We start from the raw sequence: 13,503 nt of genomic DNA on the forward strand, positions 1-13,503 counted from the left end.
GGTTTACCTTTTAGGTGACATGAATGAGTTGAAGGGAAGTTATGAACTGTTTCTGAGAGATAAATAACACCAGGATCCTTTTTTTATGTAGCTGACAGCTGGTAACTGTGCAGGTGCGGGTCTAGCAGTGTGTTGCCAGGGGGCCAAGTAGGGCATTAATAGGGAGAGGGGGGCACAAAGAAATACTTTTCTTTTTTATTCTCAGTTAAAATATCTAGCTTTTATTAAATAATTATCTGAATCTTGTGAACAAAGTTTTTATCTGACGTAAAATGTATAGAAATCATACATATACCAACAAGACTGTACATCACTGTCACAACAGCATTTGTTTTCATTCAAAGGCTTTATGGCTTTAATACCTGGTGGGCCGGTCTGTAGTCAAAATGCCCGATTTTCTGTCCCAGTCCAGCCCTGCAGGTTAATACTGGCAGTGTCACCATGCCAGCTGACTGTATTTCATCATCAGCCAGTGTTGTTCTTTATACATCAATATTACCAAAGTTTACCATAAGGCAGCATAGAAAGTATTTACTTGCTCTCAGGTTTTATTCAAATGTTAGTCTTTTCAGTTGTTTCCCCACTTTTTTCCTGTTTCAAAATCAAACACCAGTTTGTGAGAAGATTATCTCTTTTTTTTTAACAGGCATTGGCTAATTTGCCAATTGTATGTTAAAAATGTTCGTATTTTAATATTCAAAAATGTTTTTGCCCAAAACATGTGTGCTCTACATGTCAGTAAAAATACTATGCAAATATTGATGTCCTTGACTGCTGAATAAACACTGACTGATTGTATCTCTTGTACTTTATCAATGCAGTATCTAAAAACTTTGCACCGTAGTGGTTAAAATCTCATTCTAATAAGAGTTAAAAGTGCATTCGGTTATTAGGTTTATAGGGTTATTGAATTATGGTTAACGGTTGGTAGAATTGTTTTTAACATTATCTGCCAATTACATCTGCCACCCTTCTCCAAATCTGTGCCCCTACCTGGCCCCCCCAACAAAATTTTCTAGACACGCCACTGGTGATGTGACTTTGATAAAGATGAAAACTTATTATTATTATTGTGACTTTGAGACATTGATGTCACATGTTTTACTCTCTCCACACTCAAAGACCTTCAGAGTTTCTGATTTAAACATCTTCAGGCTCTGACCTCAGAGGAGGGACCAGAAGGAAACTGTCAGATCATCAGTGTGATCATTATTGTCTAAACTTCATTAAGCAAACCTGAACAAACATGAAAACATGCTCTGCTTTCCTCTGACCTTTTACTTTGTGTGGTCCTCTCATCTTTGATTGTTTAATTTGTTCCACACAAACCGCATAGACATCTGTCAACAATCCTCAAAGTCTGTGACCTGATCAAGCACACGTTACATAACGGCTGATTTCAAACACGAACACAGTACAGAGCTGGAGCAAAGATGGAATTCACAAGACGTCACCTTTAGATCTAATTTCTGTTCAAGAAACTTTGACATGAATGAGGATGTTAGAATAGAACATACAATTTTGTCACTGAGCAGTGATAAAATTGTATGTCACTGTTCACCATGCGAACAGAATTCACATAGTGATATTTATTAAATCACCAACTGACCAAAACAGCTCAGCCTCTCTAACGTCTCTCAAACATTCACTTTTATCCTCACATCATCAGCTCTGCTTCACCTTCTTGTTAAATGTTCTTCATGGTGTTCATGTTGTTCTCTGCATGGATCCTTTACACTTCTCCCTAAAGCATCTGTGTTCTCCACACTTCAGTTAGCAGACATGAGCTCCTCTCATCTTTGGATGTTCACAGCTTTTTTTTTTTTTCAAATCACCACCTTCACCATGTTTGAATTCACAGAACTGACTTGAAGCAAAACCTTCAATAACGGCTGAAAATGTGACACACAGACCTCATAGACATCTGCAAACAATCCTCAAGGTCACACATGTGTCCACTTTACCATCGGTGAGTTTCAGGTTTGGTATTTGCACGACTTCACAGTGCTTTCAGCCACATTTACCAAAACTCTGCTCCTGTTCTGACTGTCCTGATAATAATCTGAGAGAAAGAGCTGAACTCCTCCTCTGAGCTGTTACAGGAACAGATGTTGGCAGATGTGTCAGTGACAGAGTTACAGTTAGAGAGGTCAGTGAGCAGGATTTCTATCAGGATTCATGTCAGAGTTATTATAATGATGTCTGTTGGTTCACACTCACGGCTGCTTTGGACTGATTCCAGCTCAAAGAGCATCAACATGTTTTCATGTTTCCATCATGATGAGGAGCAGAAACTCTGAGGATTCTCCTGAACTGACTACAGTAAGTCATCCACAGCTTCTGCTTTATATTCCACATATTATTCAGTAAATTATAGATAATTACTGATAACCAGACACTTTGAGAGGAAGAAAAAGTAAAAAAGGAGGTACAGCATGGAATAATGAAATAAGTCAGAATGATTTGTTATGTGAGCTCCAGCTGCTTCCAGGCTGTGATCAGCTGATCTACAAGCAGACGTTACACGAGCCATCAGGGCTGATTTCAAACCCACACACGGTACAGAGCTGTCAGAATGAATGACTTTAGTTCATTCTTTATCCAGGTTGTCTGCAATGATTATTTAATCCAACAGATGGTGTACTTCAGTGTCACACCAACACAGTGTTGACAGAGTAAAGTGAATGTGCCACACACTCCATGAGGCGTCATCTTCTCATCACCATCTTAAATTGTAACCTTCATGGGACACAGCTGTGAGAGAGAACAACAAAGAGCAAGAAAGACTGAGACAACATGTGGGAGCACAGCTGAGCCAATCACAGAGACAGAGGAAGTAGAACTAGACATGAGATACAAGGAAGAACAGACCAAAATAAAACAACAGGAAACAAAAAATCCTCAATATCACAAAAGAACAAATAATCAGATCAACAACTGAAGAGTATGAAGTCATGTGATTTCCGGGAAGTGCTGCAGCAGCGGCATGCTCTCTCCCTGCAGAGTATTTGCTGCTGCTCGTCTTTTCTATGTTTTCTGCTGCTTCTTTGTCCTCACTGTAAACAGATGTACTGAGAGACTCCTGCACTGATGTTTCATAGAAAAGTCCAAACAGCTTCACTACTTCTCCATGAAGAACAAAGATTTGCTCTCTGTGGCTCCAACACAACTTAAAGACAATCAAAGGTGGACAAAGTTCTCCAGAACAGCCACACAGGAGGTCATGACTTTTGACTTTATTCATTAGAACAAGTTCATTTCAATTCACTGACAGACAGAGTTGACGGTTGTCTCTAAACATCTACATGTTCAGTTCCTTGTACTTAAACACGACTGTCATGTTAGACAATGTGAATGTCAGAAGATGTATCTGTAAAAATGGGATGTAAAAGGGAAATATTAGCACGTTTGTTCAGTTTTTGTCGTACAGAGTGGAGTTTACACACAGATTAACTTGTTACATTTTGTCTTTTATCTTTGAATTGTTTACTGTAAAAAATGCTTTTGTTGAATAAACCTTAAGTAGTTTCTTTTGACCTACAGAGAAAGCAGATGGATTATACCAGCCTCACACTTTTTTTTTTATCTTTATATGGATTTTTCTTCCATCCTGATGATCAGAAGACAGTTTGAGGGTTTCAGATCCTTCAGAACAACAGTAAGTGTTTAAAATGACGTCTTTCAGTCTTTTAGGTAATCTGACAGGTTGACTGAAGTCTGTGAGATTGAGTAGATTAAAAGATTGTTAATGTTAATGTTCTGGATTAACAGATGGCCTTTAGTCATAGTACCTGATGATAGATGATGTGGAGATCATTTAACAACTGAACCTGTTAAACTCTCAGACCTGCTTTAGATTTTATATATTTTATATTTTGTGAACTCTTTTTTAACAATGGACTTTATGATCTGCATACGGTCCAACGTAACACATCACAAAGTAACACGTCACAACGTAACACGTCACAACATAACACGTCACAACGTTACGTGGCTTAACTTCCTTAAGTTCACAGTCAGACATTTTGAGATCGATCGAACGGCCATAAGGCAAATTTTGATCTTTAGTTAAACCTTAAATTTAAACTAGTATTCAGGTTTAGACTCAGGTTCAGTTGTTCAGTGAAAATACCAACAGACTCAGAACAAACTAAGAGTCAGATCAGCAGAAACAGAGAACACGGACATGTCTGCTGTAACTGCGTCGCTCTGCTCCACGCTGATGTTTGTCCTGTTCGTCTCTGCAGGTGAGATTTAACTGTTAGAAACTAAACTGAGTTTGACTCTGTTTAACTTAATATTAAAGAATAATTTTCAAATTGATTCAGTTTGTTGGCCGGTGTGATAATGCTAATCAGTTAGCAGCACTGCTTTAAGGTGAAATCCTTTATATGGAATCAGATTCCTGTCAGACAAGATAAAACATCATCTTGACATGTAAGAAAGTACATACTGTATACTTATTATACATTAAATGGTAAATGGCCTGTATTTTGTATAGCGCTTTACTAGTGCCTATGGGCCCCAAAGTGCTTTACACCAGCGGTCCCCAACCCCCGGGCCTCAGTACCGGTCCGTGAGTCGTTTCGTACTGGGCGCGAGAGTTGAGGCTCGGGTTTGAAATGTATGGTTTTCAGGGTTTTTATTGGTTTTCAGCATTATTTTGTTATTGTTTTTATCGTTAACTTGGTTTTCCTGGGTCTTTTCATGTGTGTTATGAATAAATCTTCTTTTTTTCCGTACCGGTACTAGTTTTATTTTGTTGTATTTATCCGCGACACCTTAAAGGGCAGTCCGTGAAAATATTGTCGGGCATAAACCGGTCCATGGCACACAAAAGGTTGGGGACGCTGGTTTACACTACATTCAATCATTCACACAGACATTCACACACTGGTGACGGCAAGCTACATTGTAGCCACAGCTGCCCTGGGGCGCACTGACATAGGCGAGGCTGGCGCCACAGGGTGCTCTGACCACCACCAGTAGGCAATGGGTGAAGTGTCTTGCCCAAAGAAACAACGACCGAGTATACATTAGTATTTAAGTACATGTTTATGTACATGTACTATTTCTCTCGTGTCATTTTCTGATTGTACTAATTGTAATTATATATATTTTTTATGCAAATATTATTTGTACTCCATATCATTTAACTAAAATCGTCATGGTATACACATGATTGAATCACTGGTCTAGTAATATAACGTAAGACTCAAAATGACTAGGGCGATCACGGCCCAGAGTTGGCAGTTGGTCTTGTAATTGGAAGGTTGCCGGTTCGAGCCCTGGCTCGGACAGTCTCGGTCGTTTTGTCCCCAGAGGAGCCGATGGCGTGATATGGCAGCCTCGCTTCTATCAGTCTGCCCCTCGCAGCTGTGGCTACAACTGTAGCTTGCCTCCATCAGTGAGTGAATGTGAGAGTGAATGAATAGTGGAATTGTAAAGCGCTTTGAGGGTCCTGAAAAGTGCTATATAAATGCAATCCATTATTATTAAAAATGCAATTCTATACAACAAGCTAGTTACCTTTAGCTATCAATATATTTATCCATACTCTATCAGGGTCGTGCAGGCTGGAGCCTATCCCAGCTGTCATAGGGCGAGAGGCAGGGTACGCCCTGGACCAGCCACCAGTCTATCTCAGGGCTAACACAGACAGACACCATATGGACAATTTAGAATCTTCAGTTAACCGAACCCCACTGAGTGCATGTCTTTGGACTGTAGGAGGAAGCCGGACCTTTTTCCTCCCATGATGCAACAGTGTTTAACCACTGTGCTGCCCATCAAACAGTATATTTTATTTTATTTTATTTAAAACGCATCAAATTAAACTGGACTGTCTGTCCAATCTGTTTGCAGCTTTAAGTGAACTCAGTGAACCATAACCTGCTGTCACTTGTCACACTGATCAAATATTACTGTCAGTGTGTCTAGAGCTGAAGACATAAATACTTAAAGAAGGGGGTGGCTGTACCTCAGGTGATAGAGCGGGTCACCTACTTGTTGTTGGTTTAATCCCTGTTTTCTTCAGTCTGCGTGGCAAAATTTTCTTGAGCAAAATACTAACGTCAAGTTGCTCTCTGGTGCATCCATGAGGGTGTGAATGTGTGTTAGATAGAAATGACTGACATAGAAAAAAGTGCATGGGTGAATGAAGCAAATGACTGAGTAGATGATTCGGAACCATGATAACAGGGTTCTTGCTGATCGAAGCTGGCTTGGCCCTGACTTATCGGAGAAATAAGAGAGCGAAACCAGCTGGTCAAACCCCCCCAAGGCTGACCGCTGGAATTGAAGTGATGGGACGAGGCGCGACCTCTCACACCGAACGCAGCATGGTTAACACCTTGGAGACGCTTACAGCTGCCGTGAAGACTCAAACTAACACCATTGAGCATATGGTGGGATACATCAGAGAGGGGCCTGCTCACAATGACACCTGTCATGGTCCTGGGTCGTGTGACCCAGTGTGTTATGTTTAGCCTATTTTGATGTTTATTGTTTGTTTAGGTTCTCTAAGGTAGTCCAGCCATTTGTATATATTACCCTTGCATTAAGTCAAAGTCAAAGTCAAAGTCAACTTTATTTGTCGATTCTGCCACATGTACAGGACATACAGAGAATAGAAATTGCGTTACTCTCAATCCCTAGATAAATAGCAAATGAACATTTAAATATATTTAAATATAAAAGTGATTAAAAATGCAAGTAAAATAATTAAAAAGTAAAAATTTAAATAAATACAATTTTACATATAACAAGAAAGCTATACAATATACAATATAATGGGTAAGTGACATTGAGTGTAAACCAGGCAGAGTAGTGCAAATAGGCAAATAGTGCAAATGGAGATTTAGTAATGTACGGTAAGAGAAAGTGTAATAACAAAGTCTTATGAGGTAATGGCAGTCCAATGCTCCACAAAGTGACTGGTAACTGGTGCAGGCCAGTGAGTGAGTCAGAGAGTGTGTGTGTTTGTGTGTGTGTGACAGAGTTCAGTGAGACCGTGGAGGAGAGAGGGGAGAGGGGGGCAGAATCGGGAGGGAGTTAAGCTTCCTGACAGCCTGATGGATGAAGCTGTCCTTCAGCCTGCTGGTCCTGGCCTGGAGACTCCGCAGTCTCCTCCCCGACAGCAGCAGCATGAAGAAGCTTTGCATTGGGTGCGTGGGATTAGCCGCTATGCAAAGGGCTTTTTTAGTGAGACGGGTGCTGTAAATGTCCTGGAGGGAGGGGAGAGAGACACCAATGATCCTCTCTGCAGCTCTCACTATGCGTTGGAGGGTTCTATGACAGGACGCATTGCAGGCTCCAAACCACACAGTGATGCAGCTCGACAGGATGCTCTCGATGGTGCCTCTGTAGAAAGTGTACATGATGGGGGCTGGTGCTCCTGCTCTTCTTAGTTTGCGGAGAAAGAAGAGACGCTGCTGTGATTTCTTGGCCAGTGCTGTGGTGTTGTACGTCCAGGAGAGATCCTCTGTGATGTGCACACCCAAGAACTTGGTGCTGCTCACTCTCTCCACAGACGCTCCGTCAATGGTCAGAGGAGCATGTTGGGTGTGCATTCTCCTGAAGTCCACAACAATCTCCTTCGTCTTCTCCACATTCAGAGAGAGATTGTTGTCAGCACACCACGTGGCCAGGCGTCTCACCTCACTTCTGTAGTCGGTCTCATCCCTGTTGCTAATGAGACCCACCACCGTTGTGTCGTCCGCAATGTCTCCCTTGCCCTTCGTGTGTTTATGTCTGTGTGTCTTGTACTGTCAAGTTCATGCTGTCAGTTATGTCATCTCCCCTGTACTAAGTTTCCCTGGGTCATGAGTCCTGTATGCGTGGTTATGTTTAGTTCTTGTCATGTCTAATTTCCATGTTTCCTGTTTTACTTTGTAAGTCTGTATTCATTGTCAGTGTATTCAGTTGCACCCTCCTGTCCTGTTGTTAGGTTCATGTGTGTCAGCTGTGATCCCATGTGTGGCCACTTCCCCTGATCATCCCTCATGTGTATTTAGTCTCTGTGTTTCATGTAGTCTGCGTCGCGTCATCTGTGTTATCTCCCCTACCCCTTGTCATAGTTTCCCAGCCTTAACTAGTCCTAGTTTGTACTTTGTTTAGCCATAGTTTTCCCAGTCTATGTTCAGGTTTTCCCTCAGTTGCTTTGCTGCCTTGTTCCTTAAGTTTTCGGCCCTAAATAAAGGCTCGCCTTCTGTTAAGTCCGGTTTTGTGTCCTCACCTCTGTTTGCTCTTGGGTCCTCCACTCACTACACACGGTCTTCCCCGGCGGTCCGTGACAGACACCCTTGAGCGAAAGTTGGATCACATTGCAGAACGGCTCACTGCAGTTGTGGGGTCTCAGAATCAAAAGAATGACAACACCACGGAACAGAAGTTTGATACCATCATGGGGAGGCTCGCGGCTCTCCAACGGGAGATCGAGAGACCAGTGTCGGAGTGTTAAAGAACAGCTTTGAAATTCTCCTGAGCTGCTCGCATAAAAGAACACGGGAACACGAGGGAACACGAGGCGGGTCTGGGCCCGCGCTGGAGAGTCGGCACAGTGGCAGGATGGCTGCTGTGTTGCCTGGGATTACGCCTTATCCCCTACCCAACCCTGTTGCTGGTCACGTGCTCTATAATGTTGTGCTGTGGACATTTATGTGCTTTTCTGTGCAGAGGAGGTTTTTTTTGGTTTCCTGTTCTCATGCTGTCCTCCTGTAGCCCAGCATGAGTAGAGGTCTCTTTTTTTCTTCTTGTACTTTTCCCATTGTAGTGTACATTTCAGTGGTTTTCTGTAATGCAACCGTTCTCTGACTTGTATCCCCATGTGATGTCTGTGTTGTGTGTGTGTAAGGTCGGGGGGCGGGTTCATTCCACTGCAGGGCAACCTGTCACTGCATGTGGCGAATAAAAAATTTGAACTAGTTACATAATAAATAAATGTAGTTTAGTCTCTCCTATGTAATGTTTACTTTTCTCCAGCTCAGTGCTCTCTGATTGGCTGCTGTAGAAATGAACAGTTGTACTTTGACCTTTAACCTCTCTGCTCTGTGTTGTTTCCTCTTTCAGCCCAGAAAAACATCACAGCTGCATCTGGACAGGACGTCACTCTGACATGTCGAGCTCCAAACAACAACATAGTTGTAAAGTGGAGCAGAGCTGACCTGGGAGCTGAATATGTGCTTTTGTACCGGGATGATTACTTTGTTCCAGAAAACCAGCATCCATCTTTTAAGAACCGGGTGGATCTTCTGGACAGAGAAATGAAGGATGGAGACGTGTCTTTGATTCTGAAGAATGTGACGATTAATGACACTGGAACATACGAGTGTCGTGTTGTCCAGATAGGAACAAAGTATTTGAAGCGCATCAGCATCATCCACCTTCATGTTGTTCCTCCTGGTGAGTGAGTAGAGTTGAGTGTGTGTGTGATCAGAGGTGAAACTGCTTCCTGGTTGTTGATGTTTGTTTGTAAAGATGTTGTTGATGAGACTTTGTAGAAAGCAGCTGGTCTGAGTGATGTGATCAGAGTGCAGTAGATAATGTCTGACAGCAGTTTGAAGAGGAAATGGATTCTGTTCTGTTCTTCACTCATTACCTACCTGACAGCTGACACCTCACACCTGTTTCTCACCTGCAGGTCAGACAGGAGGACAAGAGAAGGATGGAGACAACAAATATGGAGGGAAGAAGCAAGATGGGGTCAGCAGAGGGAGGCATGGACTAATAGCAAGTCTCTCAGTTTTTGTGCTTCTTGTTGGTTTTTGTATCTACAGATGTAGACAACAGCAGCAGAGTGAGGAAACAAACCAGCCTCCTGTTGACCTGCAGAAGGTTTAAATGTCTCAGAGGTTTTTTCCAGCTTTGAGTCTGTTGCTGCTGTTCAGAGTCCTGGGTGTTGTCAGTGTTTAAAATCCTGCAGAAACAGAAGAACTGAGCACAGACAGCAGGCCCACAGCACTGTATGTTTATTTCAGTTTTATCTTTAATGGCTGCTTAAGCAGAATCCACACAGTGATATTTATTAAATTACAAAATGACCAAAACTGTAAGTGAAATGTTTCCGTGTGTCTCTGTAATCACACAATCAAATGTGTTTGCAAAGACATATTGTAGTGTGTGTGCTCAGCCTCTCTATTGTCTCTCTCAGACATTCACTTTTATCCTCAGATCATCAGCTTTGCTTCACCTTCTTGTTCACAGCCAGTTAAATGTTTATCATGGTGTTCATGTTGTTCTCTGCATGCAGTGGCGGTCCTAGCCTGTTTGGCGTCCTGGGCGCGCCCCCCCCCACCGATCCGATCAGCTGTTTGTAACACTTCCTATGTCCATCAGTGCAAACTACCGCATGTCCGCCATGACCTGCCCAAAACAGGAAGTGATGTCATTTTCGCGGAAATGTAGTTTTTTACCATCAGGGCCTCATGAGCCTATACTGGTCTTTTTAAAAGTTATGATGTTTGACTTTATGACTTTCTGTGTCGTTTCTGGGATGCTTAGGACTCATATTGCACTGCTGGAAATAGTTTATTTTGATGCATATGCTGTTTCTTTTGCAAATTTGCATTATAATATTTATTTTCGTTTTTCCTGCAGTGTATAAAAATTGGTGTATCTCAAATAAAACTATGAAGACACTTAAAATAAATTTCCTGTGGTGGGAAACTATTTTGTGCAACTTTTTTGTATTTACAGTTTTGAGGGATAAGCCTCTTAAATTTCTCTAACTAGAAATATATGTTAAAAAAACAAAAACGATGTTCAATTTTTTTGTAGTTTATTGCACTTTTTTGCAATTTATGTAATTACTGTACACTTAATGCATACATATTATTAAAATTAAGGCTGTAATGGTTGTATTGATGTATAGCAACTTGAAATGCTCCCAAAAATGGCTCCACAGCATGTAAAAATATAATATAAGCTCTGGTGGACTTGGTTCTATGGTAGGTCTTAAAGGGTTAATAAAGAAAAAGGTTAAAGGTTTGAGTTACCAATGGTAATTTTATTGTGTACATTTTCTAGCTTTTACGGATCACATTCAAGGCTGTTCAATAAAAGGATTGTGAACCATCAGTTTGGAGACCATCTTTTCAGCCTGGGATGCTGTGCTCGTTTCTTCACTTTAAATTATTCCTTTTTTAATTTGTGTCATTGGCAGAGAAGATAAATCATGTGAAGTTTATCATGTCACATGTCACCACAGATTTAAATGTAGATTTGATGTCTCTGTGTGTTTGTTAATAACACTGTGGATTTTTCTCATATACTGAGGTGTTACATCCTGTGAGGCTGTGGCAGTGTGTGGGCGTGGTGTTGTCCTCTTCCTCTCCTCCTCCTTCTTTCTTGTCCCTCCCCTTGTCTCTCTCTGCCCCTGCCTTCTCCTTTAGGACACACCTGCTGCTCATCTGCCCTCATTTACCACCAATTACCCTCCAGAGGTAATATAAGCTGCAGGAGCACAGTGCAAGTGGGAGAGGCTTCTGGTGGGTTTCCTTGTGGGATACATGCTAGTAGTGATGGCCAAATGAAGCTTTCTGAAGCTTGTATTGAAAAACGGTTCATTACTCGAAGCTTTTCAACACAGTCCTCTCTGGTGACATCTGGTGGCCAAAAATATGAAGAGCAGCTTGAATCCACAAAATAAAACCAACCGCTTCATTATGATTGCCCACTCTACAGAGTGGAATCCTGTCTGATATTGGGCCGCTGTTGTGTTGCTTTGAACGTGTATTTTTTTGGTGGTTAAGAAAATGTGTTTTATTTGTTCAATAAATAGTTTTGACCAGTAAACTCTCCTTGTTTAAATATGCACCATGGTGTGGTCTTTCTTTGCTTGTGACTTCTTGATGTTGGTAAATACAATAATTGAAAAATACCACGTTACATATAATAATGTACAACACATTATGCAGTATGCTTCTGCTGTGAGGTCAGGAAAGCGATTCCGCTCCCTGAAGACCAACACAGAGAGACTGAGGAGGAGCTTCTTCCCGCAGGCGATACGGTCTCTCAATCACACCACCACACAGTACTGACCCACACATATAGTTCTTACACACACACTGGACTTTCTGGACTTTGTTTTCACTTCATCACTTAAATCACTTTAAGCATATTTGCACTGCACAAGACATAATGTGGACTGCACAACACTGGTCACTATATTCTTCATTTCCAGTTAATACTTGTGCAGCTGCTGTTATTGTGTATTTATTTATTTATATTTCTTCATACATTCTTATATAGTTCTATATTGTGTATTTTGTTGTACAGTTATTTTATTTTCAACTTCAATTTATATATTTTATCTTATTCTTCCCAGTTAAATTTACCCTTCATTCTAATTTGGGTTGTACAGTTATTTCATTTTTAACCTTAATTTATATTTTATTCCTTCCTAGTTAAATTTACCCTTTTTAATTTTTCATATGTATTTCCTATCTTATTCATAGCCTTTTCTTTTTTTCTTTAGGTCACGAGCAGTTGTCTAAGCATTTCACTGCATATCGTACTGTGTATGACTGTACGTGACAAATAAAATTTGAATTTGAATTTGAATTTGAGGTCTTGCCTCCATGCACGTATGCATTTAATCGCTAGACGGGTGTATTTATAAATAATATTATATTAGACATATTTTTACCTGGGGGTAGAATTGATTGAGAAATGGAAAAGCAAAATGCTTATGAACTTGCAAATTAAAAACATGATGCATTTAAAGTAACCCTTTTCCATTTTTATTTAAAAAGAGAATTTGTTCTAATGTGCGATGGCCGAACCTGTTCCTTTTCGTGGAGATAATTTCTCCTCCCTTCACATGGCCCAGAGGAGGCTGGAGTGCAGAGAAACTGGTAGAGATGCAGTTATACAGTCTACCTGGGCCCCACAAACTATCAGCTAAAGAGAATAAATAAATGAAATTGCTGCACATTTGGCAGACTAACATTTTCAGATTAATTGAACAATAAAAAATATATTTTTACAACATTACATGTAAAGAATCAAGTGGAAGTTTTTCTAAAGTTATTTAATGATATTTATATTATGGAAGCAGATGTTTGACATTTTACCTTTTTCCCGTTTTCAGATATAATAAACACGCACAAAACAAAAGTAAACGGCCAGAACACAAAGCTGTAAAACCCACCCGATTGACAAAAATCAACTCAAAATTCTCCCACACAACAGAACCTCCTCTATCCCTCGCTGGCTCCAAATCTCTCAGTAGAATGATCAGTGGTTCGCTGTCACCATCAAAACACTCCACGAATGATTCGCTTCCTTATAAACCATTGAATCAGATACCGAAGCAGTTAGGTTCTAAATGAAGCTTCGGACGTCACTGATCACGTGACTCTGGCCAAACGAATCAAGCTTCAACACAGTGCTTCTGAAGCAGTGTGTTGATTTTTTTGACACACGCACCGGAGCGTCAGCTTCAAGCGGACCATCACTACATGCTAATCAGTAACATCTAGATACAGTCAAGAGTCTCACTGA

At 40.9% G+C, this 13,503-nt stretch overlaps 1 long non-coding RNA gene across 1 annotated transcript; it reads left to right on the plus strand.

Moving 5' to 3' along the window:
* Window positions 1-3,565: 3,565 nt before the first annotated feature.
* LOC143414252 (uncharacterized) lies at window positions 3,566-11,733 on the plus strand. Its single transcript, XR_013094756.1, has 3 exons — window positions 3,566-3,658; window positions 9,070-9,402; window positions 9,641-11,733. It is a non-coding gene; the product is annotated as an uncharacterized LOC143414252 (long non-coding RNA).
* Window positions 11,734-13,503: the final 1,770 nt, after the last annotated feature.

The sequence above is a fragment of the Maylandia zebra genome, linkage group LG3, assembly GCF_041146795.1.
Source record: "Maylandia zebra isolate NMK-2024a linkage group LG3, Mzebra_GT3a, whole genome shotgun sequence".
NCBI lineage: Eukaryota > Metazoa > Chordata > Actinopteri > Cichliformes > Cichlidae > Maylandia > Maylandia zebra.